This window comes from Prionailurus bengalensis, chromosome B3 (genome assembly GCF_016509475.1).
Source record: "Prionailurus bengalensis isolate Pbe53 chromosome B3, Fcat_Pben_1.1_paternal_pri, whole genome shotgun sequence".
NCBI lineage: Eukaryota > Metazoa > Chordata > Mammalia > Carnivora > Felidae > Prionailurus > Prionailurus bengalensis.
Genome location: NC_057355.1, coordinates 119,620,099 through 119,647,380, shown reverse-complemented (window position 1 = coordinate 119,647,380; position 27,282 = coordinate 119,620,099). Strand labels below are relative to the sequence as shown.

The window sequence follows — 27,282 nt, the reverse complement described above, 5'->3', positions numbered from 1 at the left end:
CTCGCACTCAGTGAAGCATCTCTTTGTAAGACCCTTAAACCTTTTTTTTTCCTCATCTCCGTGACACAGGGCCTTGCTTTACGACTTTCTGCACCAAGTGCTCCTTGAAATATACACAAGGCTTTGCATAAGCCTCGGATAAAAGGCTCTCTGTAATGTCACTTAAGATGCCTGGTTGCAAGAGTCACCCCCTTGCTCAGCAGCCTTCAATGGCTCCCCACTGTCTGCATGGTAAGGATCAAACTTCTAGGCTGGCAGTCAGGGCCTTCCACACAGGGGTCTGGCCTCTGCTGATCTCCTGCCCTAACCCTCTGCTCTGACCCAGTGACCCACTCTGTGTGTTTGTCCAAACTGCTGGTGGCAAGCATTCCTACCTCTCATGCTTCCCTGGAAGCCTGGAATGCCTTTTTCTTCTGTTCTGCTTGGCTCAGAACAGAGAAGCAGAACAGAACAGAGGTTCTTGCTTTCCCTCTAGCCCTGTTCATGTTTCCCTCTTCAAGAACTTCCCCTGTCCCATCCTGCGGGGCATCCCCCAGGGACTCCAGTAACATCCACTGGGTCTCTGGACTGAAGAAGACCTTGAAACCTGGCCTAAAGGATTTTTAACATTTCCTTTGGCCTTCACTCATACCCTTCATTCAGCTCCTTCAATGTGCCTTTGTGTGGATCACTTTTATCCCTTTTTAACTAAACTGGAAGTCCCTGTTTTAAATCTGTTTGTATCTTCAGGGCTGGTGCTCTACTCACAGCAAGTCCCAGTAAATATTTGGTGATGAGGATAAAATGACAACGGCTATCAAATATTGTCCGTTTGTGTGTAGACACACACAGCCACGCCAAGCACCAAGGACCATGTTCCTGGTCTGTATTCTAAACATTTCCCCAGCCTTGCCTCCTCCTGCCCGTTAGCCTCTCTGGCGCCTCCTGGCTTTGCACTTCATTGTTCTGTTCCATTTCCAGTACCTCTTCCCCATGGGCGCCAGATGGTATCTGTCCAGCTTCCACACTGGCTCCTCCTTGTCCTGATTTGAGCCCCGTTGACCTGCCTGCCCCACAGTGTCCTATGCCTGAACGGCAGCTCTTAGGGAAGAGCATTTGTCATCTGGGTGGCCTGTCCTTCCAAGAGAACCAAACTGTTAGAAGGAGGTGGGGCCAACTCTCAGGCAAGACTTTTGAGGAAGACAGAGAGATGCTTCCCGGTTAGCTGCAGGTCTGTTGTGCACAAAGAGGCATTGAACCTATAAAACTAGGCTAAACTATAAAACTGAGTCTCTGGGAGATCCTGGCTAAACCCTAATATTGGCCTTGACTGGGAGGATTCTGTCTCCACCCAGTTCTCATGCTGTTAACCTCAACCTTGCCATATAAGCTAGATGCCTTCTTTTTGAATTGAGCTACAATTCACAAACCATAAGATGTACTCTATAAAATAGATTCCTTAAAAATTTTGTTTTCTATAAAAATGAAATCTGGTAGATTCTCACTCCCATCCCAACTTTCTATTTAAAAAGGTATAAATATGGTTGAAAATTCAAAAGAGATGTTGTAGAGCATAAAGTTAGTCTCAAAAGTCATTTCAACATAGAAAAGAGATTGTTATACATATTATGCCCACATATACAAATGCAATAGAATTAGAGAAATAAATACCTATTTTAACCTTGAGGGAAGGAAGCCCTTCTTAAGAAAGATACAAAGCAGAAGCCATAAGAAAATATTGATAAATTTGATAACCTGAAACTTTGAAAAGATAAATTTCCCAGTCTCTAATGTTCCCATTTTTTCAATCCTTCAGTGTCCCTGTCTTCGGCAGCCACAGTTTGTCATTTTTCAGCCGTGCTTCCAGATGTAGCCTCTGCAGATTAAGGAAAGTATGAATATATAAACAAATTCTGGCATACTATACACAGGGTTCGGCATTCTGTTTTTCACTCAATGTGCCTTTGAGATTATTCTACAACAACGCACGTAGAGCTGCCTCATTTTTTCCAATGGCTAGTACTCCACTATAGGAAAATACCCTCATTTAATTAAGTAGTCTCCTACTGGAGAGCATTTGGGCTGCTTCCAGTCTTTTGCAACTACACACAATGTTGCAGTTAATAACGAATGGACTTTTAATTGAAAGTTTTGAAGAACATACGGGGGTGAAACTAGAATTGACAAAGAAAACTATTTCTGAAAAGTTATGTGTAAACCACATTTAATAAACCAATGATTTCTAGAATCTGCTGTTTCACTAAACAGTCAACTTTTAGAGCTGACTAGGACTTCAGGGACTGTTTTCATCCAGTCCCTGTTTTATAGTAACTGCAGTAACAGCATCTCAGAGAATCCTGAGGTTAAGAATGTTGGGGCGCCTGGGTGGCTCAGTCGGTTAAGCGTCCGACTTCAGCTCAGGTCACGATCTCGCGGTCCAGGAGTTCGAGCCCCACGTCGGGCTCTGGGCTGATGGCTCAGAGCCTGGAGCCTGCTTCCGATTCTGTGTCTCCCTCTCTCTCTGCCCCTTCCCCGTTCATGCTCTGTCTCTCTCTGTCTCAAAAATAAATAAGCGTTTAAAAAAAAATTAAAAAAAAAAAGAATGTAAAGCTAGGAAGGGCACCTATAATAACGCTCTCCTTTTTACCTAAGATTCAGAGAGGATACGTGGCTTCTCTAAGGTCACACAGCTGCTGAATGGAAGGGTCAGGGCACAAACCCCATATTATTCCATTTCCTTTTGCCATCCTGCATGGATCATCATAATCATTAGTTCCAGCCAGTCTCTTTGTAAGCCAAGGACTCCCATCTCTTCAGTTCCCTTACGGCAGTACACAAAGATATAAAAAGAAGAAACTTACAAACAACAATAAGCAGTGGGAGACGGGAGGTCTTTTGGAAGAGAGTGGGATGTTTTTTGAATAGACTTCTTGCCATTATATTATGTTATTATAATCTTAATTGATTTTAATGGCTATCAACCTGTTGAGTCCCTAAAAACTCCTAACCAGACTCATTTGGTCAATAAGATTACTTAGTATTTTCAAAGCGCAGAAAGTGGGTTGAGTTAACACTACAGAAATGGAGGAAATCTCCCAGTTCCTAAGATCCCATGAGGGACCCAGGGGAAGGCCCAGGAATGCACTTTTCTCTGGCCTAAGACACTAGCCCTCTAGCCCTCTCTAGCCACTCTCCTCTGTCCCCTCCCCAGTCTCCCTATCACGGGCCATCGTAAGGGGCCTGCAAGGGACATTCCACACGAGCCCATGTCCACTTTCTCTGTGGCTTGCCAATAGCAGGTGTTCTGTGACAACTTAGGAGTCAACAGCCACTTCCAACCCCACTTCCACTTGCACTAGACATGGTGAAAGGCTCAGCATTTCCTCCACCATCTCTCCAGGGAGGCTGTGCTGAACCACCCAGCTGGCATTTAGGATCTGACTTGTCCAGTGACAGAGAAGAAGAAAACCGGCCAGAGCAGTAGCAGAGGTAACCGTGCCCAGTGTGGTTTACAGGGTACTTTCCCTCACGTTCCTTTTTTTTTTTTTTTTTAATGTTTATTTTATTTTTGAGGTGGGGGGGAGCACGAGTGGGAGAGACAGAGACAGAATCTTCAACAGGCTCCAGGCTCTGAGCTGTCATCACAGAGCCCAACATGGGGCTCAAACCCACGAACCGGGAGATCGTGGGACCTGAGCTGAAGTTGGACAGCTAACAGACTGAGCCACGCAGGCGCCCCTACCTCATGTTCTTGATTCTTTTACTCACTCGTGCGACATGCATTTATTGAATCCCTACTGTGTGCTCTGTGCTAGGTACTCGGCATGCAGAGATGAAGAAGATCCAGCCTCCCCCTTCAAGATGTTCATGGTTTGTGAGGGAGACAGACATGTGCAAAAGCCAGAGCAATTAGTGACACGCTGTCACTGTCAATGTGCTCAGGGGTCTGCTGGGCTTAGAGGAAGAACTGGTCACTTCTGCCAGGCCAGAGGAGAGAGGAATGTTAAGAAAGGTCCAGGGTAGCCCCAGTCCCTCTCATGGTACCTGTGCTTGGTGAATGCTGTGGAATTAATGAATGAGAAGCTTCCTGGAGGACCTGATTGTGAGCGGAGTCCTAAGAAATGAGTAGGTGTCCACCAGGTAGCAAAGAGACTCAGGGCATTCTCGACATGGGGAGCAGGTCAGGCAAGTGCAGTAGAGGCATGACATGGTCCCCTCGGGAACTGCAAGCAGCAGGGTGTGATGGAGCACTGGTGGGACAGAGTGTTGAAAGGGGCAGGCAGGGGCCGGGTCATGTGCCAGCCTTTTGTGTCGGCTAAGAGGTTTGGACCTTAGGTGAGGGCAGTAGGAGCCACAGAGGACTGGCTGTGTGTGTGTGTGTGTGTGTGTGTGTGTGTGTGTGTGAGAGAGAGAGAGAGAGAGAGAGAGGGAGAGGGAGATTTTCATTTTGAAAGATCATTCATTCGGCTGTGATGTGGAGGCATGACTGGAGATGGGGAAGATGGGCAGCAAAGAGACCAGTGAGGAGGTCACTGCAGTCATTGGGGCAAGATGGAGGAGTCTAAGCCAGAGTGGTGCAGGAGGGAGGGGCTGGATTAGGAAGGCATCAGGGAGTTGGGTGGACAGGCCGTGAGGACCAATCAAATGTATAGAGCAAGGGAGAAGTTGAAGTGTTTGCTCAGGTTTCTACTTGAGACATAGGAAGAAGAACAGATTTTTGGGGAGAGACAATGAGTCTAATTTCAGACATGTTGAGTTGGAGGTACTCTGGGACATCCGAGAGAGATGTCTAGCGGGCAGTTGGACATACGGGTCTGGGGCAGGAGATCCCCAAGTGATGGCGATGGAGGGTGTTGCCCTCTGTGAATCCTAACTAAGCCATCCCAAATAAACGTCATTTAAGTAAAAACGATGACTTACTGTGTCAACTTCAAGACAAGTTCCAAACCCGATTACCTCCCTTCAACCCTTCTGTCTGTGAGACTTTCTGGAGCAGACATTTGGGGATCCCCGGAACATAGAAGGCACTTGGAGATAGGGAAGCTGACGGCATCATGGAAGTCGATGGCAGCATGGAAAGACACAGTAGGAGGTGAGGGGATCACCATTGAAGAGGCACGGTGTAAAGAAATCAGCAGTAGAGACTGAGAAGGAACCAATGGTGAGGGAGGAAGAACCCCAGGAGAGCACGGTGTCGTAGAAGCTGAGGGAAGACGGAACTTTGCATTTGATGAAAACAGGGACCATGATTTTGTGCACCTAGTATGGCATGTGGCACATAGAAAGTTCTCCATAAGTATTTATTGAGTTGAAATCCATCGACTGTTGGCATCAAGAAAGAGAAGACTGAAAAGAATGATTGACTTGGGAATTAGGGGCTAATGGGGCTGTGCCATGGGGGCTTCTCATTTGGTCTCACCTCCCTGTGAGATTGGCAGGGCGGGCGTCACCTGCCGCAGGGTTGCAGTGGCACTTGCAAGTTCTAGAACCCAGGTTTCCTGCCTCCACATCCACCTGGGTAGAGAAATAGGGAGGCATCCAAGGGAGCGTCAGTGCCTTTCATTTCTGATATTAATGCCCCAAGCCAGTAGAACCAGGGACAGGGAGGCTGTTAACATTCAGCATTTATGGCATTTGTCCGTATTTGTGACTACTAGGTGGCTGCAGTCCTCTCAGATGTGTGGCTATTTAAGTTAGACTCTTTTCACAGAGGAGAAGACAGAAGCTTGAGTGTAGGTGTTATCTTGGGGGGGGGGGGGCAGAGGAAGCATTGTGAACATGGTGGGGCGGTCCAGGTCTTAGGACTCGGCTACATTAAGGAGAAAAAGAATGAACTGGAAGGATACGTGGTGGCTCCCTGAAAGCCTGAAGAACAAAGGCTCAGAAATCAATCGGGACCTGTGGGCAGTTGGGTAGCTGGCACCAAAGTGGAGGCGGTGATGCTGCCGGCTGAGCTGGACGCTGCCACCCCCTCCGGAGTGAGTTCTGAAGTCTCCTTGCCACTCACTCCACTGGCAGAACCCAGGCTGAGCGTCTGGCTGTCCAGCTCAGGTCCCATGCCCATGTTCTCACTGCTGGGCGGTACTGAAGAATGAGGCCCTGAGGTTCCAGCTTCCCTAGCAGCAGGTGGAACTCTGCCTCCCACCAGGATTCACAGTGCCACGTCCCTGAGAGTGGACATGGGAGGGGGAGACGGAGCCTCCCCCTTAGGCCACTGAAAATATCTACATCTTGATCTTAATCTTTCTTGACATTTTTCTGACTCTTTTGGCCTCCAGCTGAACTGCAGGATTCTTACATGCTCCGGAGAACTAAGCACTTCATTAGCGATTGGATTTCTCCTCTGGAGTCTGAATGATTCCAGTGGAAAAGAAAGGTCATCCCAGCATCTGGGTCCTCCCTGCACATTTGATTCCACTTGGAAAACTTCAGCGCTGCCTTGTGAGGACAGAGTCCAAGGCTTGGCTCTCGCTGGCTAACAGGCAGTTACAGCTTGAATTCTGCTTCTCCTCTGGGCTTGGGCAAGACTCTCAGGGCCGTGAGGTATTTGGGAGGTCCAACCTTGCTTTTCAGAGTGGAGGTTGGAGTTCTGGCTTCAGGCTTGGTTTGTGGAATGACTGAGGTCCCTGGTGCCCAAGCTGTCCAAAGCAACAAGACTGGGCACCTCTCCAGTCCTGAAAATGTCAACCCCGTTGAGATATTCTACCCAGGATCCTGCCTGAGAGAGAGAGAGAGAGCTAAAGGAGCGAGGACTTCGTGTGCTGGGGGCTGCTGGGTCTCCTCATCCACACAATGAGAGCGTGTTGGGTTAGGGGAGCACTGACTCTCTTCTTATCCTCAAATCCTCCGGTTGTAGCTCTTTGAAGCAAGGGCACCTTGACTGAAATCTTGGTCATTCAGTTCCAATAGCCTTAGACGAAGGAATTAATTTCCTTTAAAAAGAAAAAGGGGCACCGGGGTGGCTCAGTCAGTTGAGCGCCCGACTTTTTTTTTTTTTTTTTTAATGTTTATTGATTTTTGGAGGAGAGAGAGAGAGAGCACGCGCGCGCGCGCGAGAGAGAGCATGAGCGGGGGAGGGGCAGAGAGAGACGGAGACCCAGAATCCGAAGCAGGCTCCAGGCTCTGAGCTGTCAGCACAGAGCCCAACGGGGGGCTTGAACCCACCAGCCGTGAGATCATGACCTGAGCCGAAGTTGGACACTTAACCGACTGAGCCCCCCAGGCGCCCCTATTTATCCCTTTTAGTATGAATACGCATATGCTTTGCTGCAGAAATCCAAACTAGTGAGTTTGATCACGGGTGTGCTGCCGCAGCAGACTCTTGATTTTGGCTCGGGTTATCATCTCACGGTTGGTGGGATTGAGCCCCGTGTCAGGCTCTGCACTGACAGTGCAGAGCCTGCTTGGGATTCTCTCTCCCTCTCTCTCTGCCCCTTCCCTGCCCCGTCTCTCAAAATAAATAAATCAACATTTAAAAAAAAAAAGAAAAAGAAAAATGTAGTTTTGAACTTACTGGGCTCAGGCTGTGATGACTGCCAGCCTTCTAAGAGTCTCTTTCCTGGTGCCTAGAAGTGGGAGCCTACTGCCTCCACAAAGCTGGATGTATCGTGGGCTAGGTTCTTACACCTGGACTAGAGGCGATTCCAAGGGGGTCTTGGTCACCAGTGTGGGGTCAGGATGGCCCTTGGGAAGGACAAGCTGGGGTGTCCCTGGCTAGTACTCTGGCAGGAACTAGAGTTGATACTGACTTGTGCATTTTTGTCCCGATGAAATGAAATCGTGTTACAAGCAACACCGAAATGGAAAAGCGGGCTTGAAGGACCTGGTTATTTTACTGAAACACAGCTGTGAACACGTCCCCCCTCTTAAAAACCTTTGAGAGCTGCCAGGTCCTGCAGGAGAAAGCTCGGGATGGCACGCGAGGCCCACTTTGGAGGCCTCGTCCGCCCTTCCACCTCTTCTCCTGGCATCCCCTCCGCCCTCCCAGCGTGGCCGGTTGTGTTCTCTCTGCTGCTTAATGCACTTTTGCTCCTCTGTGCCTTGTGTGTTGTTGCTTCCTTTCCCTGGAATGTCCTCCCTGCCCTTTTCCTCCTGGCAGATGCCCACAGAATCCACCAGAAGTCACCTACTTCCCTACCGCTTTCCCGAGCCTCCACCTTAGCGTCGGCAGCGGAACTTCCCCACGGTAGGACTGGCATCCACTGCAGGTGTGCGTGGCTCCTCGCTGGTGCAGAACTGCGCCTGGCACACAGTAGGTGTCCCATGATGGGGCTGGAAGGACAGCCTGAGGGGATGTGAGAGAGCAGTGGGCAGGCCCAGGGCCTGGCGTGGACGTGTGTGGTGGGTGAACTGTTTGTCTACATGGAAGCCTCCCTTTGCACCTACTCGTGGAACCACTGCTTTGGTGGCTTTGCTATTCCACTGAGCCTGCCCACTAGGCCCTGGTGAAGGGTGGGAAGGGGATCTAGGGGCACACAGCATGGCTTCTGGGTCCCCCTCACCCTGAGAAGGACTCTGAGGAGGCATCTGTGAGAAGGAGCTGGTTAAAGGTGACACCCTCCTCACTGGTCCCAACCCGTAAGAAAAGGATCAATACCAGCTTCCCTTAGAGGATTCCTTAGTTTCCATGGCTGGCACTGTCTTCTGGCTTTGCACGGGGAAGGAACTAGGGAAAACGATTCAGCAGACCACGAAAGAAGAGACTGAGGCTCTTTAAAATAAACGCCTTATTTAATCTGGTGACAGGACCAGCCATGGCTCTTCCTGTTGTGGGGGAAGAGGGACAGATCCTCCTGGCTATGATTGCAGCATACAGTGGGAGCCCCAAAGCCGGGACTTGGGGTCTCAGTTTGTCTATGAGAGACTTAAACTACATGTGGTTCTTTCCCGCTGAGAAATTCCACAACAGTTGTCTGGGGTCTGCCACTTAGAGAGCTCTGTGGAGCAGCATCTTCCTGCCACGGCGGACGAGGTGGACTTTCTTTCTTAAAGTTGAACCACCCTTAGGGCTGAGTCCACACGTGCATGGGTCTGCTTGACCAGTGATGAGTGCATGACTTATATTGTTTGCAGAATATGTTTCCAGAACTTAGAAGCACGTAGTATTTCTTTTTTTTTTTTTTTAATTTTTTTTTTTTCAACATTTATTTATTTTTGGGACAGAGAGAGACAGAGTATGAACCGGGGAGGGGCAGAGAGAGAGGGAGACACAGAATCGGAAGCAGGCTCCAGGCTCTGAGCCATCAGCCCAGAGCCTGACGCGGGGCTCGAACTCCCGGACCGCGAGATCGTGACCTGGCTGAAGTCGGACGCTTAACCGACTGCGCCACCCAGGCACCCCAGCACGTAGTATTTCTAAGATGTCATTTAGGAATCCATCGAAATGGGTTTTTGTTCTTGGCTCCTGGGGAGGAGCTTGGGTGTTGGAGCGGGTTTGATGTCTAGGAAAGTACTGGCTTGTTTTGGAAGGGACAGCGTGTGGGATTTGCCTTTGTTTCTGCCTCCACGGGACCTGCGCCCCCCTCCTGTCCATCCCAGTTCTCTACCTTCCTACCTACATCTCTCTGTCCTCCTTCGTCATACTCCACAGCAAATTGATTGAGTTACCTCCAACATTCAATCCTAGGATGTGTACTCCAGATGCCAGACCCACTGGGGACTTAGGGAAAGTAGATTTTTAAAAAAAAAATTTTTTTTCAACTTTTATTTATTTTTGGGACAGAGAGAGACAGAGCATGAACGGGGGAGGGGCAGAGAGAGAGGGAGACACAGAATCAGAAACAGGCTCCAGGCTCTGAGCCATCAGCCCAGAGCCCGACGTGGGGCTCGAACCCACGGACCGTGAGATCGTGACCTGGCTGAAGTCGGACGCTTAACCGACTGCGCCACCCAGGCGCCCCGGGAAAGTAGATTTTAAGAGTAGAACTTGATTGCTAGGATTGAGAGATATTGTCAGGAAAACTATCTTGGAAAATAGGCAATCCCGGTAACTCACATACAACAATATATATATTTTTTTTTAATTTTTTTTTTCAACATTTATTTATTTTTGGGACAGAGAGAGACAGAGCATGAATGGGGGAGGGGCAGAGAGAGAGGGAGACACAGAATCGGAAACAGGCTCCAGGCTCTGAGCCATCAGCCCAGAGCCCGACGCGGGGCTCGAACTCAGGGACCGCGAGATCGTGACCTGGCTGAAGTCGGACGCTTAACCGACTGCGCCACCCAGGCGCCCCAACAATATATTTTTAAAAAGTAGAACTTGAAGCTGTTAAAAAATGTCAATTTCCTTTTACCTATCAGTATTACTCTTGGCAATTAATTCTAAGGAAATGATTCTAAAGAGGAAAAGAGCTATAGGCATAAAGATATTTATAGCAACATTGTTTAAAATAGCAAAATTAGGCTGTTTAAACAGCCTAAATGTTCCACATGGCTATATAATTCATGAATTCATGACACCTAGATCCAGTGGAATATTGTGCCATTGTTAAATGAATATGAAGGTGATCTTAATTCACAGGAAAATGTTGATGAATTTCAGTGAAAATGGTTTCTGTTTTAGCAGGCAAAATTGCACACATACTTCAGTGGGCAAGAACTGATTACATTGGTCATGGCATAAATTGGCATAAGGTAAATACTGGATTTAGGTGAAGTGGTTATGAATAGAGTATTTGTGTGTTTGCAATTGTTTTAGTAATGTATGTAATTTATATACCTTTTTTTTTTTTTTTTTTTTTAAAAAAGACCTTAAGGTAGCAAAGACTTTGGATGTGGGTGGGAAGGCCAGGGGGAGGAACCTCCAAGCCTCGCATCTGTTACCACGGGGGAAGACAGAACTGCTGTGTCTTATCAGCCACCTGCACTGCAGGGGCTGGAGAATTCAGATTGGCTAACGGAGTCTTTTAGTAATGGAAGGCCTGACTTCACAGACTGTCTGACTGTATAACTCTGGGGCTCCCGGCATGGACTCTGCCTGACGCAGGTGATCACCCCCCCCACCCCCCGCCAGGTGGCCTCAGAGCCCCCAGACGATTCTTCACACCTGGTTTTCCAGGGAACCAGCCCCATGAGTATGTGTGGCCCTGAGGCCCGACTCTGAGCCACCCACTCACCTCTAAGCTACCTGGTCTCAGCCACAGAGGGAGGAGGCCTGTTCTCTCTTCTGCAGTTCCAGCAGGCAGCAGGGAGGGTGTGCTTTGCACACTGACCTCCTGCAGCCCTGCCTCACCCGGGTATAGAGCCCTAGTGAGTTAGTGTCTTGGGTGTTTACAGTATTGCACATATTTATTAAAGTACTGAAACTCTGAGTTGCCCTTTATTGCTAGCCTCATAAAGCCCCCACCCCCCACATTTATCCAGTCTACCTCTGGCTTAGCAGTCAGGGCCCTCTGAACCCCCATCTTGCCATGAGCTCTGCTGGGACTCGCAGCTGCAGGTGTGGCCTTGTGGCTGAGCAGCTGACCTTCTGACCACCTTCTCATATCTCTGGCATCTCAGAACCTTGGGACTCCAACACTCCCCCTTGGTTTTGCCTCTCTGCGTGCGCGCGCGCTTGCGTGTGTGTGTGTGTGTGTGTGTGTGTGTGTGTGTAGCCATTTCTTCTTAGTGGGGAACTTTCTTGACATGTGGAGTGTCTATTTGGAGGGCCTGCAATCCTCCTTTCCCTGTGAACAGTGTGGTTCAGGGCAGGAAATGGAGACTCCTCGGTGTTGTTTGGAGTCTGAAGTGGGTGGGAGCTGGAGAGCCCTGGGCAGACCTTGTGCGGGCAGGTTGGAGCCTGCTAGAACAGAAGCCACCATAGCAGTGCACGTGTGGAGAGATGTCCAGGCCCTGCTGGGGCCCTGGTGATTTATCTCAAGCACCGATCTGCTAAAACCAAATTCCAGAACTGTCAAAGATTTGGAGTTTCTTTGTTCTGAGATCAGACTAAAGTGGGGCCTTGTGGCTAGAGGTTTGCCAGGGTGAGGGAGAAATTGGACAGCACGTGGGCTCAGGGCTCACCTGGACTCTCATGAGGGGTACTGAGGCCAGTTTCCAGTCTTCCGCCGTGTGTTTGGAGGCGGGGGTAAAGAATGTCCACATGCTTCCCTAGAATATTAGGTACATTCCTAGATGCCGTGGTCCCATCTCCACCCCCTACAGCGACCTGGAGCCTGCTCTAATGGGGTCATTGCTGGTGGTGTGTGTATTAACTACCACAGAATCTAAGTAACAAGCTGTCTTCCTGAGCCCAGGACCCAGCAAGTAGGGCTCGTCTCAGTTCCCTAATTTAGAGACCACGTGCGTGCCCCAGGGTTGTCAGCAGCTAGACTTCTTGAAGCTTGAAACACATTTCCATAGAAACAATGCTATAAATGGCGATTGGGTTCCTAGGCTAGCCCGCAAAGAGCCCTGGTGTCACCTCTGGAGTTGCTGAAATAAGGTATTAGTAAAATTGAGAGTGAAAACGCAGCACTAAGAGCTAGCACCCAGGACGTTAGAGGTTAAATGGTGTGGGTTTATTTGTGTGATTTTGTTTCTTTAGAGAGAGATGTCGTTCAGAGACCTCCTGGTAAGGGAAGCTCTGGGGCGGGCCCCCTGCCCACAAACATAGCCCTCTCCCTCCCAATTTCCATCCCTTTTTCCTTCCTCATCAAGCTGGGAACCTGGGCCTACCTGCTTCTAGGGAGTTTGGCTGGGGTATTTTTATGGTGACTAAATCCTGTTCAGTGGCCCTTACATCATCGATATCATCATCATCGCCATCACTGTTATTTAAACCATCTTGATCAAGCTAGAATAAACATTACACCTTAGCAATTTATGTTGTTCAGAATCCTCTTCTGATTGCTGCTAATGTTCCTGGGGATGTTTTAACATAGTTTGTGGGTCCACCTTTACTATTTTTCCTTGTGCTCATTTTGTCACCGTAGCATGATTTCATCGTTTTCATCAGATTGTTTCCATGTGCCAGCCTTTTCGTGTTTCCTTCTGTTACCATACCATAATCTGAATGGATTTCATGTTTTGGGTCTATATACAGGTGCCATGAGCCTCTCTTGTAAAAACTCCTCTGTGATGGCATTTTAAATTCTATTCATGGAATCTGGTCTCCCAACCGTAATTACCTGATCAAGGTCTTCAACTCTTGCAACACAATGCCAAATCACATTCTAGAAAGGTCTGAACAGCTTATAGTGGCCCAGCAATGTCTGTGCAGCTGTTTCCTAATGGCCCTGCCATCAGCAGCTTTCTTGTTTTATTTATTTATTTGCACGTGGACTCCAGGCCATGATGGGTCCTTAATGGTGTTTTAATTTGCATATCTTAAATTGCTGCTGAGATCTGTACATTCTTTCTCTTGATGATTTACTGTTTGTGTTTCCTCATGTGTCAACCTGTGTTCATCTTCCGTGACTGCCGGAACCTCCCCACCTTCTTCCGTCTCCTTAGACTACTTTCCTATTGGGAGACACAAAACCCTGCCTTCCTCACTCCCTCCCTCCCTCCTGGGTGGGGCTCCACCCCTGGCCTGGGCTAACCCGTCTGCACACCTGCCTGGCTCACCCCCTTGCTGACTGGGACTGATGCTCTGGGCGTGGAGGGAGGAGAAATGGAGAGGGACAGGCACTGGGGGCCCAGTGATGGAAGCTAAAGAGGGGGTAGGTGTGAGACAGAGGCCTGCCTGAGTGGTTCCAAACTAGGTTCATACAGTGACCTCCTTGGAGGGGGCTGCTGGGGAGATTCTGGGAGGAGCCACACACAGGCTGTCAGGGCTGGAGAGGGCATTGGAGTTCATCTGATTCAAGGGTCACCCACTCAAAGGCCCGTAGGGAACAGGGGCATTCTCAATAGGAAAGGCTGGCTGGGTATAAGAAAACAGCACAAGTGAGGTGGTCAGTGGCCAGGGAAGGGGTGGAGAGTTAGGGTGTATGAGTCCCACCATGGCTCTGCTCCTACCCCGGTGTTGCTCTCTCATAATGCTATGCTATTCACCTCATGGAGCTACTCTGCTCTGCCTCCAAGAAGGAGGGCTCGATGTGGCCAGTGTTCCAGTCTTTTTCACAACAAACCAGAAATCCTGATTTTTCGTTTAAATCTCCTGATTAGAAAAAATGTTGGCAGCAACTGTAATTCGCTTCAGATCAAATGCATTATTATATGGGTCAAATAAAACCTATCTGGGTGTGAGGATGGATTGTGAGCCTCCAGTCTGTAACTCCTCATTATTCAGCTTCCTTACTGGGAAAACATAAGTTCAGAGACATCTGCTCATAGAGCAGAGGGAAGGGCTCAGAGAGTCCAGGGGTTGAATTCCATCTGTATGACCTTGGAAGAGCTGTTTCACCATTCTGAAAGTCAGCTTTCTTATCTGTATAATGGGGACAATGGCTTACTCTCTGGGTGCTGGGTGGATCCAGTGGGCTCACATCACATCGAGCATTTAGTAGATCTTCAATAAACATGTTGATAGAGCCTGCATGGGATCATCCAGAAAACTAGAGGAAGAACCAGGCTTGGCACTTTGCCCTCCTGACTCCCAGTCCAGAGCTTGTTCCATATCACGTTGGCCTGCGTCCATGGCAGTTTCTGGAGGCATCTGGAACAGGGGTCCTTCTGATCCCTGGGAAATTGTAAGTCACTTTATGAAAGCTTGATTGCCCGACAGCTACTGAGCTCAGGTAACGGGGTCTCTCAGTTCTGTGGACTTCACCTTGCAGGCTCCAGAACCCAGGAGACTGAGCCTCAGTAGTCGTAGTTGTGGTAGCAGTAGTATTGAACCTAAGAAACCAGTAATGATAAGCTGCACCATCATTTTATGTACAACTAAGAAAGAGAAAATGCTACTGATTTAACCACGATGTGCTATCACTTACAAGACGCATCCTGATTTCAGAGATGTTAAATGTGCATTTGGAATGGAAGAAATAGTAATAAAAGTCATAATGATAATGTTACATTTTATTGCTTACATCAAATTCTCACATATATGATTTTTATTTGTGCATTGATCAACAGGCATTTGCTGAGCACCCACCATATGTAGGCACTGTGTAGGTGCCAGGGATCCAAAGTGATGAAGATCTAGGCTGTGCTCTGATCCTAGGAGGGAGATAGCTCTGTAAGCAGCACGATGTGTAGAACAATGCATCAGGATGGAGGAAAGATGAACAAGGGCATACATACCATGGGAGTTTAGGGGAGGGAGTGGCCACTCTGATTCTTAGGAGCAGAGACAGAGACAGTTAGGGGTGCTTGGGATTGACTTAGGAAGTGTCCTTAGGAGGAGGGGAGTGAAGGCTAGCCCAGGCTAGGGCTTGGGGGGAAGCTATGCAAGGAAGGATGTGTTGCAGCTGGAGCTAGCTTCAGCCAGACCCCACAGGGATCCCAGAAGGATGAATTGCACCAGCACAGAATTGGTCTCACCTTGAGGCAAGGGGCCTGACCTTTTGGACCCATTCCCCTGCCCCACCCCCTAGTCAATCATTGGCTGCAGTGCTCTCTGGTAACAAAGGCTCCCTTTGATTTTTTTTTTTTTTTTAATCTTTATTTTTGAGAGAGAGAGACAGAGTGTGAGCAGGGGAGGGACAGAGAGAGAGAGAGACACACACACAGAATCCGAAGCAGGCTCCAGGCTCTGAGCTGTCAGCACAGAGCCCGAAGCGGGGCCCGAACCCATGAACCGTGAGATCATGACCTGAGCCGAAGTCGGATGCTCAACCCACTGAGCCACCCAGGCACCCCCAAAGGCTCCCTTTGAAAAGGGGGTGGCCAGGGGTGCCTGGGTGGCTCAGTCAGTCGGTTAAGCATCTGACTTCGGCTCAGGGCATGATCTCACGGTTCGTGGGTTCGAGCCCTGTGTTGGGCTCTGTGCTGACAGCTCAGAGCCTGGAGCCTGCTTCGGATTCTGTGTCTCCCTCTTTCTCTCTCCCTTCCTCGCTCTCTCTCTCTGTCTCTCTCTGTCTCTCTCAAAAATAAATAAACATTTAAAAAAATTAAAAAAAGAAAAGGGGGTGGCTGTGAGCCCTTAGTAGCCAACACAGGCTTGATAAAGGAGATCTGGGAGGGCTCCTGCAGTATACATTCCAGTGGCCTTCCTCTGCTTAGAGGGATCAAGGAAGGCTTCCTGGAAGAGCTGTCATGAAGCTCAAGTCTAATGGGAGACTGGGGTGTGGGTTTACCTGTGGATGAAGGTGGGGGGAGGAGGAGCATGTGTGAGCTAGCAGACATCTCAGAGCACTTCAAGTTGCTTGGCTGTGTGGCCCTGGGGCTGGGAGGTAGGGCAGGGCTGGATGGTGCCTGAAGTGTATACACCTAACAGTTTGGCTAACGGTCTCAGCTTTTTGCAGTAGGATGCTGGGAACTGTTGCAAAGGGATGTGATCGCTCTGATGGCAGTGCGGATGGTTCAGTGTGCAAGACTAGAAGCAGGGAGATCCATCAGGAGATGAGGGAAGATGATAGCCAACACTTATAAAAGACTTCATATGTGCCAGATACTGTTAAGCTCTTATCTCCATTTAGCAGATGGAAAAACCAAGTGGTTAAATAACGCGCTGAAGGTCATCAAGCTCACGTGAGGCATGATTTGGATTCAGGGCTCAGCTTTTGCTCTTAACCTGTATTCTCCCATGAACATGAACTTGGGATTCTAGTCCATGATGTATCAGTATTTGTTTTCACTTAAAAATGATGCTCCAGGGGCGCCTGGGTGGCGCAGTCGGTTAAGCGTCCGACTTCAGCCAGGTCACGATCTCGCGGTCCGTGAGTTCGAGCCCCGCGTCAGGCTCTGGGCTGATGGCTCAGAGCCTGGAGCCTGTTTCCGATTCTGTGTCTCCCTCTCTCTCTGCCCCTCCCCCGTTCATGCTCTGTCTCTCTCTGTCCCAAAAATAAATAAAAAACGTTAAAAAAAATTTTTTTAAATGATGCTCCAAAGCATACCCCATTGCACACACTAGATCTTGTGGGTCCCGTTCCTCCTGGCTCTGCGGGAGGCACGGCACTGTGCTGAAAGGAGACCTTTGGGGAGCCGGCAGCCTGGGCTCTGTGAAGAAAGGGTGTTTCTGCCCCCGTGGCCCTGCTGGCCCGCCCTCCCTGGCAGCCACACCTGTTTTGTCCTTCTCCCTGCACCCAGCCAGACGGCTCTCCCAGAGTGACAGCAGCAACTGGGGACATCTGCGGAAGCTCCCTCTCAGGCCTGACAAAGGCTCTCAGAACCTGGCTCGGGCCTGCAAGAGAGAGAGGTGGAGCCGAGGGTAGGTGGGAGGGCCAGAGGCTGCGGACAGCTGTGGGCTGGTGTGGCCCTGCCCCAGAACAGGTGAAGTAAATGTGAACTGAGGAGGTGGGTCCCCTGGGTTTGCAAGGGTGAAAGAGAAGACGGTGCAGGGACTTCTCAGCACACGCTGGTTTCACTTAATGGCTGGGGTGGTTTTGAGCTCCCTGTCCTCAGAAAGGACAAAAAGCGGTGAGGAGAAGCCATGGCCATCAAAAGATTCGGGCTGGGTGGGTGGCGCTGTGGACGAAGTTTGGTGGAAAGGACACAAAGAGGGACTGGGAGAGGAGCCTTGGAAGGACACTCGGATGGAGCTCTGTGTCACTGTTGGAAAGCGTCTGGGCAGAACCCACCCTGAGGCTGGCAGGGGGTGGATCCAAAGGTCTTTTCAGGGGGAAAAGAAATCTTGCCTGAACTAGGTTGTTGAAAGGAAGAAGCTAGTTTTAGAAGGGGACGTCGGCTAAAATAGTAACACTTGTAACCCCTTATGTGAACATAGCGTGACATAGTCATAAAGCGGGGTTTTCTTTTGCCCTTGTGATTCTCCCAAGCCCTGAGAAGGTGGGCACTCTTTCACTGTCGACGTAACAAAATTCAGTACATCCGTTATTGGCCAAAAAAGTGAGGGTCAGAGAAGGCGTCGGTTTCCCTAAGATCACACAGGGTGTTAGCTCTAGTTAGGCAGAACCCCAACTCTGTCCTGGTTCACTGTTTTTTTCCACAACCTCTCTTTCTTCTTCTTTTTTTAAAAAGTTTATTTACTTATTTTGAGAGACAGAGCGCGCATGAGAGAGGCATGGAGAGGAGAGAGAGAGTCCCAGGCAGGCCCTGCGCTGTCAGTGTGAGTCCGTTGTGGGGCTTGAAGCCATGAACCATGAGATCATGACCCAAGGTGAAGTCAAGAGTCAGACGCTTTACCGACTGAGCCACTCAGGTGCTCTAAACAACTTCTCTTTCTTCTGTTGAGACTGTAGGTAATGAGGTCTTAGAGGTAGCACCTTTACTCTGCAAAGGGAAAAGACAACAAGGACATAAGGAACATAAGGAACCCAGTATTGTGGATTTGTGATTTCCCCAACTGTATTCGTACCCTCAGTTCCCCACATTCTAGCAAAGGTTGCTTATTCACTAAAACACATCATGTGTGCTGGCCTCCACAGAAAGATCCTGACAGAGAACGGACCGTGGAAAAAGGACAGGAATGCAGCCATGGGGCTTGGGGAGAAAACCTGTTTTTAGATAGTGACTGATGGCAGCAGAAAGTTAATGGAGCTGGGTAGGCGGAGGAAGAAGCTGGCTTCCTTGGAAGCTTTTAATTTTTTTCCTTAGCGACACCTTTATTGGAATATAATTCATATACCACAAAATTCACCTTTGGGAAATTTTTTTTAAATTTGTTTTTTTAACGTTTATTTATTTTTGAGACAGAGCATGAACGGGGGAGGGGCAGAGAGAGAGGGAGACAGAATCGAAGCAGGCTCCAGGCTCTGAGCCATCAGCCCAGAGCCCGACGCGGAGCTCGAACTCACGGACCGCGAGATCGTGACCTGAGCTGAAGTCAGACGCTTAACCGACTTCGCCACCCAGGCGCCCCTGGGAAATTTTTTTTTTAAAGTTTATTTATTTTGAGAGAGACAGGCAGTGCGAGCCAGGGAGGGGCAGAGAGAGAGAGAGAGAGAGAGAGAGAGAGAGAGAGAGATTGAGAATCCTAAGCTGGCTCTGCACTGCCAGCTTCATGGAGCCCGATGCAGGCCTTGAACCCACAAAACCGTGAGATCATGACCTGAGCTGAAACCAAGAGTTGGACAACTCAGCCGACTGAACCACCCAGGCGCCCCCACCCTTGGAAGCTTGTTAATGGTCCCAGAGATGGACATTGCTGATGGCCACTCAGGGCAATGATGGATCACTCACTCTGAGCTGAGTCCAGAGAACTGATGCAGTCCCAGGAAGCCTCTGCTTTCACTGGGACTCAGAGTTTGGAATCCTGTCAACGGTGCTTTATTTCCTGGAGTGTTTCTCAGCAGACGCACTCACTGGGAACTGGAGCTCTGTGCTCCTCTCTTCCCATGCAGTTGGTAAAGGTCCATGGTGGAAAAGAGCCCACTCTATGGGGAAGGTCCTGGAACACGTTCTTTTTTTCTTCTCTAAAGGGCATCCTTCTTGGCTGCCCCAGAGGTTAGAGCTTCTAAAACCAAAACTTTCACTTCACATGTCAGTGATTCTGCACTGTCATATCTGCAGCAAAACCGACCTCCAGGGCTTTCTGGAAGAGCTGCAGCTGGCTGTGCACACCCTCCTCTGCCTGCCTGTGGGAGGCAGGCTTCTCCTAATAGGCAGGGGCCATCTGAGACTGCCTGGAGCCCTCCTCTCTTGCACATATGCCCCCTTCCTTCCTCTCTTCTTTCTGAAGTAGCCCGAGTTTGTTAGTGTAGTTGGGTGAAAGGATGTGCTGTTCCAAGATGAGCAGGACCCCTTCAGGTCACTGACTTCTGTTTCTCATGCACCCTGCCACCTTCCCCTACTCCTCCTGCTGCTTCCTGGGCCAGGCCCAGCAGCCGGCAGCAGCAGCAGCAGCAGCAGCAGCAGCAGCAGCAGCGTGGGACAGGGAGGAAGTCCTGGCGACAAGGTTGAGTGGGGAGTGCCCTCTGGAGTGGCTCCCACTTACTCCCTGGAGGCTGGGCCCTGGCTCCATGGTGGCAGGCTCTTCTAGGAATGTGTTCCCCAGCTGGGTTTTCTGGTAGGTTGGGAACATCCCTGGGCTGATCTGCACTGGCTCTCAGGGGCTGGCTCAAGGCTGGCTTGAAGCCAGAGTTAGGGGTTAGGGGGAGGGGATGGCCACAAGCCTGCAGAGGAGGCCACAAGCCTCCAGAGTCAGGGGTTAGGGAGGCCCTAGGGGGAGGGACGGGATGGCCACAAGCCTGCAGAGGAAACCTGGCAGCAGTGGGCACTGAACACGAAGTGGCTTTGCTTTTGTTTCTGTCACTTGGATGAGGTGTCAGTGGGGAAGAAGAAATGAGACAAATGGAAAAAACAAAAAGGCTTTACACTGAATCTCTGCCAGGAGTCCTGAAGGTCTAGCCTCTACTTAGGGGCCTGCATACCTGAGCACCCCAGTCCCTCAATGGCTCACTGTCTTCCTCTCGGGGAGATGGGAAGAGGAAGAGAGAAATGACAGATGATTGGCTTGCCCTGTGATCTTGGGCAAGTCACTGAACCTCTCTGAACCTCAGCGTGCTCATCCATAAAACAAAGGGGGATAAAACCCTCACACACACAGGGTTGTTGAGGAGGCTGTGTGTGGGACGTGCTTTGAGAATTGTCAGGAACAGTACTGTCACATCAGATGCTAAATCCGAGAGCCTGGGCTTTTCTTTGCTGGAGGTGGTTTCCCTGGCTCCTCCATTCACTTTTTACAATCACAGAATCATGGGTTTTAAACTGGAAGGGATTTTAGGAGGTCATCTGATCCAGTCCCTTGGTATAAGTATCTTTATTTTGAAGATAAGTCTGTGTTAAGGTGTCATTATTTTGACATATCTATCCTACTATGGCACATGAATAAGCCCTTTTCCTCCTGGGTGAGGTGTGAGCTCCAGATGCACACAGGTGCTTCGGCCAGCAAAGGGGTGGCCTAAGAAGACACAGGAGTGCTTCTTAGGAGGGGGGTGGGGGGGGTAGGTCTCTGTCATCTGCTTTCTGGGGGCAAAGGCCCTTGCCCTGCAGGCTCAGAGAGGGTGTGAGAATCCCATTCTGCTGCCTCTCCCCTTCTCCCTGAGACAGCAAGAGATGCACTTGCTTCTGAGGACTGGTCACAGGGAGAAGCAGCAGCCAGGAAAGAGTGTATTCTTCAGTGTTTTTTCCTTCAAGGGCAGACTTCCTTCTGACCCATTTCTTTGGGAAACACAAAACCCCAAAACAAATGGAAAGAATCTCCCTTGGACTTTCTCCTGGCCCTGGAGCTTCAGTTGAATGTGGGGGCCGACAAGAATCTCCAGAGCAGCAGAAATATTTCTCATCGTCCCACCAGCCAGGGGGCCTGGGCGGTTAGCTGGGAAGGCAGGGGAAATGTGGGCAGGCAGTGAAAAGCTGCCCCAACTGTGCCCTCAGTCGCCAGAGTTAAACCCAGGAGCTCTTCATTACCTAAGCAAGTGGCTCTTTTATAAGGGGCTGGGGCCAGTTTCTCAATAACCTTTGTACCACCAGGATCCTGGTGAGCTAAAATCGAAACTTGGGGAAACTTAATGAAGTGGCCTGGGAGAGGGCTGTGCATGATTTACCGTATCCCAAGCCAGAGTTTTCTTTGTGGAAGAAAGCGACTTGTGTCCTCCCCTAACATCACATACACACTTTCCTGGCAGGCCCGATGGGTTTCCAAGCATTTCGTCACCGTCTCCTTCTGACCTTGGTGTGAAAGGAACGAGCCGCGTGGCCTGTTGGTTCCAGCAAAGCCATCGGGGGCGCCGGCCTGGGCTGAGGGAGGAGGGCGACCCACTCGGGAGTGGAGGTGAGGTCTGCTGGAAATCCCCAGCCCGGACAGCCGCCCGAGGTTTGAAGACGCCTTCTCCGGCCTTATTTGGTCGCAGGAAGTAGGCGGCGCTAGGCCTGCTGGCTGCGAGGCCGACCCGAGACAGTTGTGCTGATGAAGTGGTGGAGCTGGTTCCTGCTCGCCGCCGTGCCGCGCGCGCCGGCCGGCCGCTGGGCGCTCCGCGCTCCCAGCCCGGAGTTGTGCAATGCTTTGTAGCACGCCAGAGAGTCCTCCTCCTTCGCTGTTGCCTCTCGCCCTCTCTCTCTCTCTCTTTTTTTTTTTTTCAAGCTGTGAGCTCAACCGATGAGTCAGAGCAGTGCAATCCTGACACTGCATCGCAGGACTGGGGGTGACACGGAGGGAGGGAGAGCGATCGCGAGGCAGACACCGCGGGCGCGGGGTGCGCCGAGGCTCCTGCGCCGTGAGCGAGGGGTGACAGCCCGCGCGTCCCGCCCGGGCCCTGCCAGCAAACTTCCCAGCCTTGGGAGGCGCGGGCTGGCGGAAGCCCTGCGAGCGCCGCGGGGAGGCGACGGCGCCTGTTTGTTTTTAAAATCCGGGAGTGCGTGCAGGCGGCTGGAGCCTGGGAGGCGACCGAAGGCGGCGGCCCGCGGCGGAAAGGGGACAGCCGATGCTGGAGCCCGGGCAGGAGCCGGGTAAGTGGGGTGCTCGGCCGGCGGCCGAGGCCTGCACGCGGCGAGAAGCAGCCCGCCCTGGCGGCGGGGGCCCAGGGACCCCGGAATGCGCGCAGGCGGTGGCGGCGGGGCGCGCGGGCTGCAGCTCTGCAGGCGCGGCCGGGAGCGGGGGCGCGGGACTGCGGGGGGCGCGGCGCGTCAACTTCTGCGGCCTGGGCGGCCGGGGCGGGGTGTGCGTGTGTACGTGCGTTCGCTCCACAGCCCGCGCGTCCGCGGCCCGCACCGCCAGCCCGCAGCTGCGTGTGCCCCGCCAGCCCGCCGTGTTTGTGCAGCTACGCAGCTCGCGCGCGGCCCCCGCCCACCCGGGCGCGGCCCCGGCCGGACCCCCCTCCCCCCTTGCCGCCCCGTTCCGAGCCGCCGGGTCGGTGGCCGCGCAGGAATACGGCTGCTCCTCCCGCCGGAGAGAAACGTGGTGTCCGCAGGGAGCGGCTTGCGTGACCGAGCTCAGGCCCGGGAGGCGCCGGGAGGGGCTCGCTCGAGCTGCAGGAACTTGGCGCGGGAGCCCCTTTCCCTGGTCCTGCCAGTGTGCACGGCAAAGTGGACCTGGAAGCTGTGCCCGCGCCGGGACTTTAGGGGACAGACGTGCAGGGGCGGCAGGGAGCTGGGGCAAGTGCAGCAGAGGCCTAAGCTGGAGCGCTTAGGGCGGGCAGGCGGCCTCACCCCGCGCTCCTCTGCGCTGCTGGCGCACCTAAGACCTGTCATCCCTCTCGGCCGCCCCCGCACGCCCGCGCCGCTGCGGCCTGCCGGGCTCTCCGCACACCTCATCGTGTACTGTTTGGTGGTGCCCGCCCGGAACTCGGGGGCCCGGGTTTTGTCTGGACCCTGCACATGGCCGGCTTGGTGGAGGTGGTTTGACTCCCCCCCCCCCCCACTCATGCTTACAGGAGCGTGTGCACTAGGTTGCCCCTCTTGAGGGCCCCCATCCAAACAAGTCTCTGGATCAGGGCGTGGTGCCGCCCTGGGGTTTTCAAGCCTCAGCCCCAAGGAAGGCCAGTCTGGAGGAGGTACCTGCCACTCAAAGTGGTGGCCACTGGGTATTCCAGCCCAGCCTCCAGAGCGAGCTGCTGGAAAGATGAAAGGGGAAGTTACTCGCCCCATTTAAAACTTTGTTGGTCACAACTTTGGTGGCAACTTCCTGCTTCCACCATCCCACATCGGATTTGTGTGCCTGCCTGTGGAGCCTGGGTGGGGGGCCGGTGGGATCAGAGAAGAGCTGGCTGGCCAAGGCTGACTGTGGAGGCCACCCAGGCACGTGTGTGCAGGGGATCCCTGTTGGCAGTTGTGGCTGGGGGGAGGGGAAGTCTGGCTGGTTCCAGCAGGGGGAGCCTGGCCTGGTGGCGGCCTGGAGGCCTGGCCTCCTTGTCCAGGCGGCTTCAGGATTGAGACTGGAGACCTGGTGAAGGTGGAAGAGCTGCTGTTCTGAGGAGAAACCTCTCCTCCCTTGTGGGGCCCCGGCTGAGGAGAGGAAGCCACCTGCTTTGCTCCAGAACCTCCCAGGGATGATGTGGCACATGATCAAAGAAATGCACCCTTTCCACAGGTAGTTAGGTAGCTTCAGGACTAAGGGGAAAAAGAGAAACCTTCCCACGTTGAGAATTTACGGGTCCTCTTTTTCCTACTGCTCTGGACGTTGAATAAGACGGGTGTAAACATTCAATTACTGTGATAAACCATCTCATCGCATGGCCCTGGCCCAGCCTCCATTCTAATTGGATCGATCTCTGGTCTGAGTAGCTCCTAGGGGACAAGGTGGTGAAGAACCTAGAAGGTCCTCCCCCCCGCCCCCCACCACTGTACAGCTTGCTTTGGGACAGTCTGCCCACTGCCAGTGTGGCTTTTCCAAGTAGCAGGCAGAACTCTCACTCTGTGCTAGGAGAGGGTGCCCTGGAATGTCCATGGGGATGAGAATTCAACTTTTAAATGTGGGATTTAAAAATAACCCAATTGTTTAGCCCTGTGGGCTGCTGCTTGTAATAAATGGAGAAAAGAAGAAAAAGGAAAAGATACAGTTACAGATTCAGGTAAGGGCTGCCCATGACTGCAGAATCCAGGCAAGGGCTGCCCAGTAGAGCCAGGAAAAAGAGGAGTGGAAGAAGGCGGGGGGGGGCACATGGAGCACAGTGTCTTGGAAGGGGAATGGTCCCAGTCCAGGAATCTGGCCTTGATAGCCCCTCTCCTGCAGTTGGGTGTCCCAGATGGAAACTTTGCTTACTGTGGAGTAGGGATGGCTACAAGTAGCTGGGAGATTCCTGCTGATCCTTTGAGGCCTGTTTCAAATGCCACTCCTTTTGAGTCTTCTCTGAACACTCATTTCCACCTTATGTAGTCATTTGTGTACATTTTGCACCGTGGTGCTCAAAACATAAACTCTGAATCTCTGTCCCGCCTTCAGACAGTTGCAGTGAGGATTCTGAAATGCAACAAGTACGTTTCAGGATCACCCTAGCCTCTGCTCTAATGTGTGCTACTCACTGTTCTCACAATGCTTGGCTTCCAGTAGGTGTTTAGTATATGTTAGCTGAACAAACGAATGAAAGATCTCCATCAAGAAACTGTGGGCTTGCATGTGGTAGGCCCAGGGAGTCCTGCTGCCGGGACTCATAGTGCACCTTTGGTTTCAAAGGGGTTGGTCCATGAGTGATTCAGGTGCTGGTGAACCCAGTTTCTTGGCCCTGCCGCTGGTCTTGTGGCAGACAGAATGTGTCTGGTCATTCTGACCCCAGTGGGACCTTAGGGTGAGAGTGTGAAGCCTCCTGCCTGGGAATCTGCTAACCTGGGCATTTCCTTTGGCCAGGCCAGTTTGGCACCGTGTGTGTGTGTGTGTGTGTGTGTGTGTGTGTGTGTGTGAGTGTGAGCGTGCGCATGCGCGCGCACTCGTGCACGCAGGAAACGCAGCTAGTGGTTGCATTCCGATAGAGGGGTTGCTTCTACACAGTAGAGACTGACTATGTGGGGCTGAACTAAATAAACTGCACGCAGGTCTGGAGCTAGGTGGAGTGTGCTGAAATCTCCACTTACTTAAGGGATCTGCATTTGCATTTGAGGCAACATTCAGGATACCCTGAGACTGTGAGCTCATTTTATGAATCAGAAGCATTACAGCATAATTTTGTGTTGGAAACTTCTATTTGGAATCCAGATCACCCTCCCTCCACCCCAACACATGCACACTTACAGGGGCGCTCACAGTCACACACTTGGGAGTGATGACAGTTAGTGGGGCATCAGTTCAGATTCCAGAGCCATCAGGCAAAACTTGTCCACACCCACTTCCGCCCCCATACTCAGATCACCATTCCTGGATGGTGTGGGGACAGTAACCCCGGGCAGTGACTGTGAAGGAAGCCTGGCAGGTGCACAGGGATGAGGACTGGGCAGACGTGGGTTCCTACTCCAGCTTCTTTACTTCCTGTGTGGCTTTGGGCATTGCTTAACTTCCTGAGCCTCAGTTTCCTCACGTGTGAAATGAGGATGATAATAGGGTCGCTGTGAAGTTTAAACAAGATCATGCATGCAAAGTGCCTGGCACACAGTAGGTACTCAATAGATGATGGCTATCATTTCACTGGTTCCCCCCAAGTCCAGCTGTGTGCCTTTTGCTCCTCCCAGGGAAGAGGAAATGAAGTCTGTCTGCTTGTGGTAGGAGGGCCCTCCTCTAGGGCATTGGGGCTTGTGTGAATGAAGCTCATTTTATAACTCCCTAGGCCGTGAGTATAGCTGTGTGATCCTCCGTCATCCAGACCGGCCCGGATCCTGGTGCCTATGTGTTTTAGCTAGGGATTCCGTCCCTGCAGCCCAGGGTTAAGGGCTCAGCTTCCCAGAGATCAGATGGTACTCTCAGGAACCTACCCGCCCAGGCCTCAGGCAGAACTGCTCACGTGGGTGGGAGGAAGGCTGCTTTCTCAGCCCAGGAAAAAGTCCCCTTGTCTTTGCTTCACCTGAAGCCTCCCAGTGTGACCTCAGTGGAGGTTTGGGTGGAGCTGAGGGTGGGAGTCGTCCCTCTAAAGAGCGCCTTGGCTCTTTCACCAATTGAAATAGCAGGGGTGGAGTGGGGGAGGGGGGAGACACCAACATATTATATAAGAAGTTGCCACATGTCAAGACAGAGCTGGGGTTTTGCTGGGGCGGGGGTGGGGGTCTCCCCGAGGGACCTGATTGCCTGCTGTGGTTTGCGGGGGCTGGTGGGGAGGAGAGGGGCTGGGGGCCTGAGGCTTCCCTGGCAGTGGTTCTCGCTCTTGCTCTTCCTGGAACGCAGCCCGGTGCTGTGGCCAGCTGGGGAAGGTGCTCCCTGTTCTCTCTGCCTTTCTCTCCAGCCGCAGGGAGCTCGTGGGTTATTTTTTCCAGGCAGTGCTGCTTCTTCCAGGAGTCTCAGGGAGGGGGGAGGGGAGCAACCAGGGCAAGATTTGTCCACACCAGAGCTTGAAGAGGGGGAAGTATACCAAGCTTGCACCCAGAAGGGGGTTCCCTGTGAGGCTGCCCAACTTCTCTGGGGAAATAGGGTCCAGAGAAGAAGGAAAACGGTGAGGGGTTTTGATTCCCAGCTTTTTCCAGCAGTTGGGCAGGCAGAGGCCCCATCCAGCCTGCTGTTGCCAGAATTTGTCAGTTCCTTGAAGGGGAGGGCCCCAGAGCTCAGAATTGCTTACGTGATAACTGGCACCCTGAGAGTGCGTGTACGGCTGGCTTTTCTCCCCCTTTCTCCCCTTCTACCTCCTCCTCCCTCTCCCAGCCTTCTGGCAGCTCCTGGGGGAGTGTACCTGACTGCCGCTCAGATCCCTCTCCCCACCGGATCTTGCTCTGACCTCCCCAGCAGGCCCTGGGTCACAGTCC

At 51.7% G+C, this 27,282-nt stretch overlaps 1 protein-coding gene across 4 annotated transcripts in view; it reads left to right on the top strand.

The window, feature by feature from the left end:
- Positions 1-27,282, top strand: part of MIDEAS (mitotic deacetylase associated SANT domain protein) — a 68,592-nt gene that overhangs the window by 3,794 nt on the left and 37,516 nt on the right. For 2 of the 4 annotated variants that reach the window (XM_043556560.1, XM_043556564.1), the window contains exon 1: positions 21,895-22,416. The exons of 1 other annotated variant lie outside the window; for it this stretch is intronic. The gene's annotated coding sequence lies outside the window, so the exon portion shown is untranslated. Of the gene's footprint in view, positions 1-21,890; positions 22,417-27,282 lie in introns of those variants that run through there. One more of the 4 variants, XM_043556565.1, reaches the window with a different exon arrangement.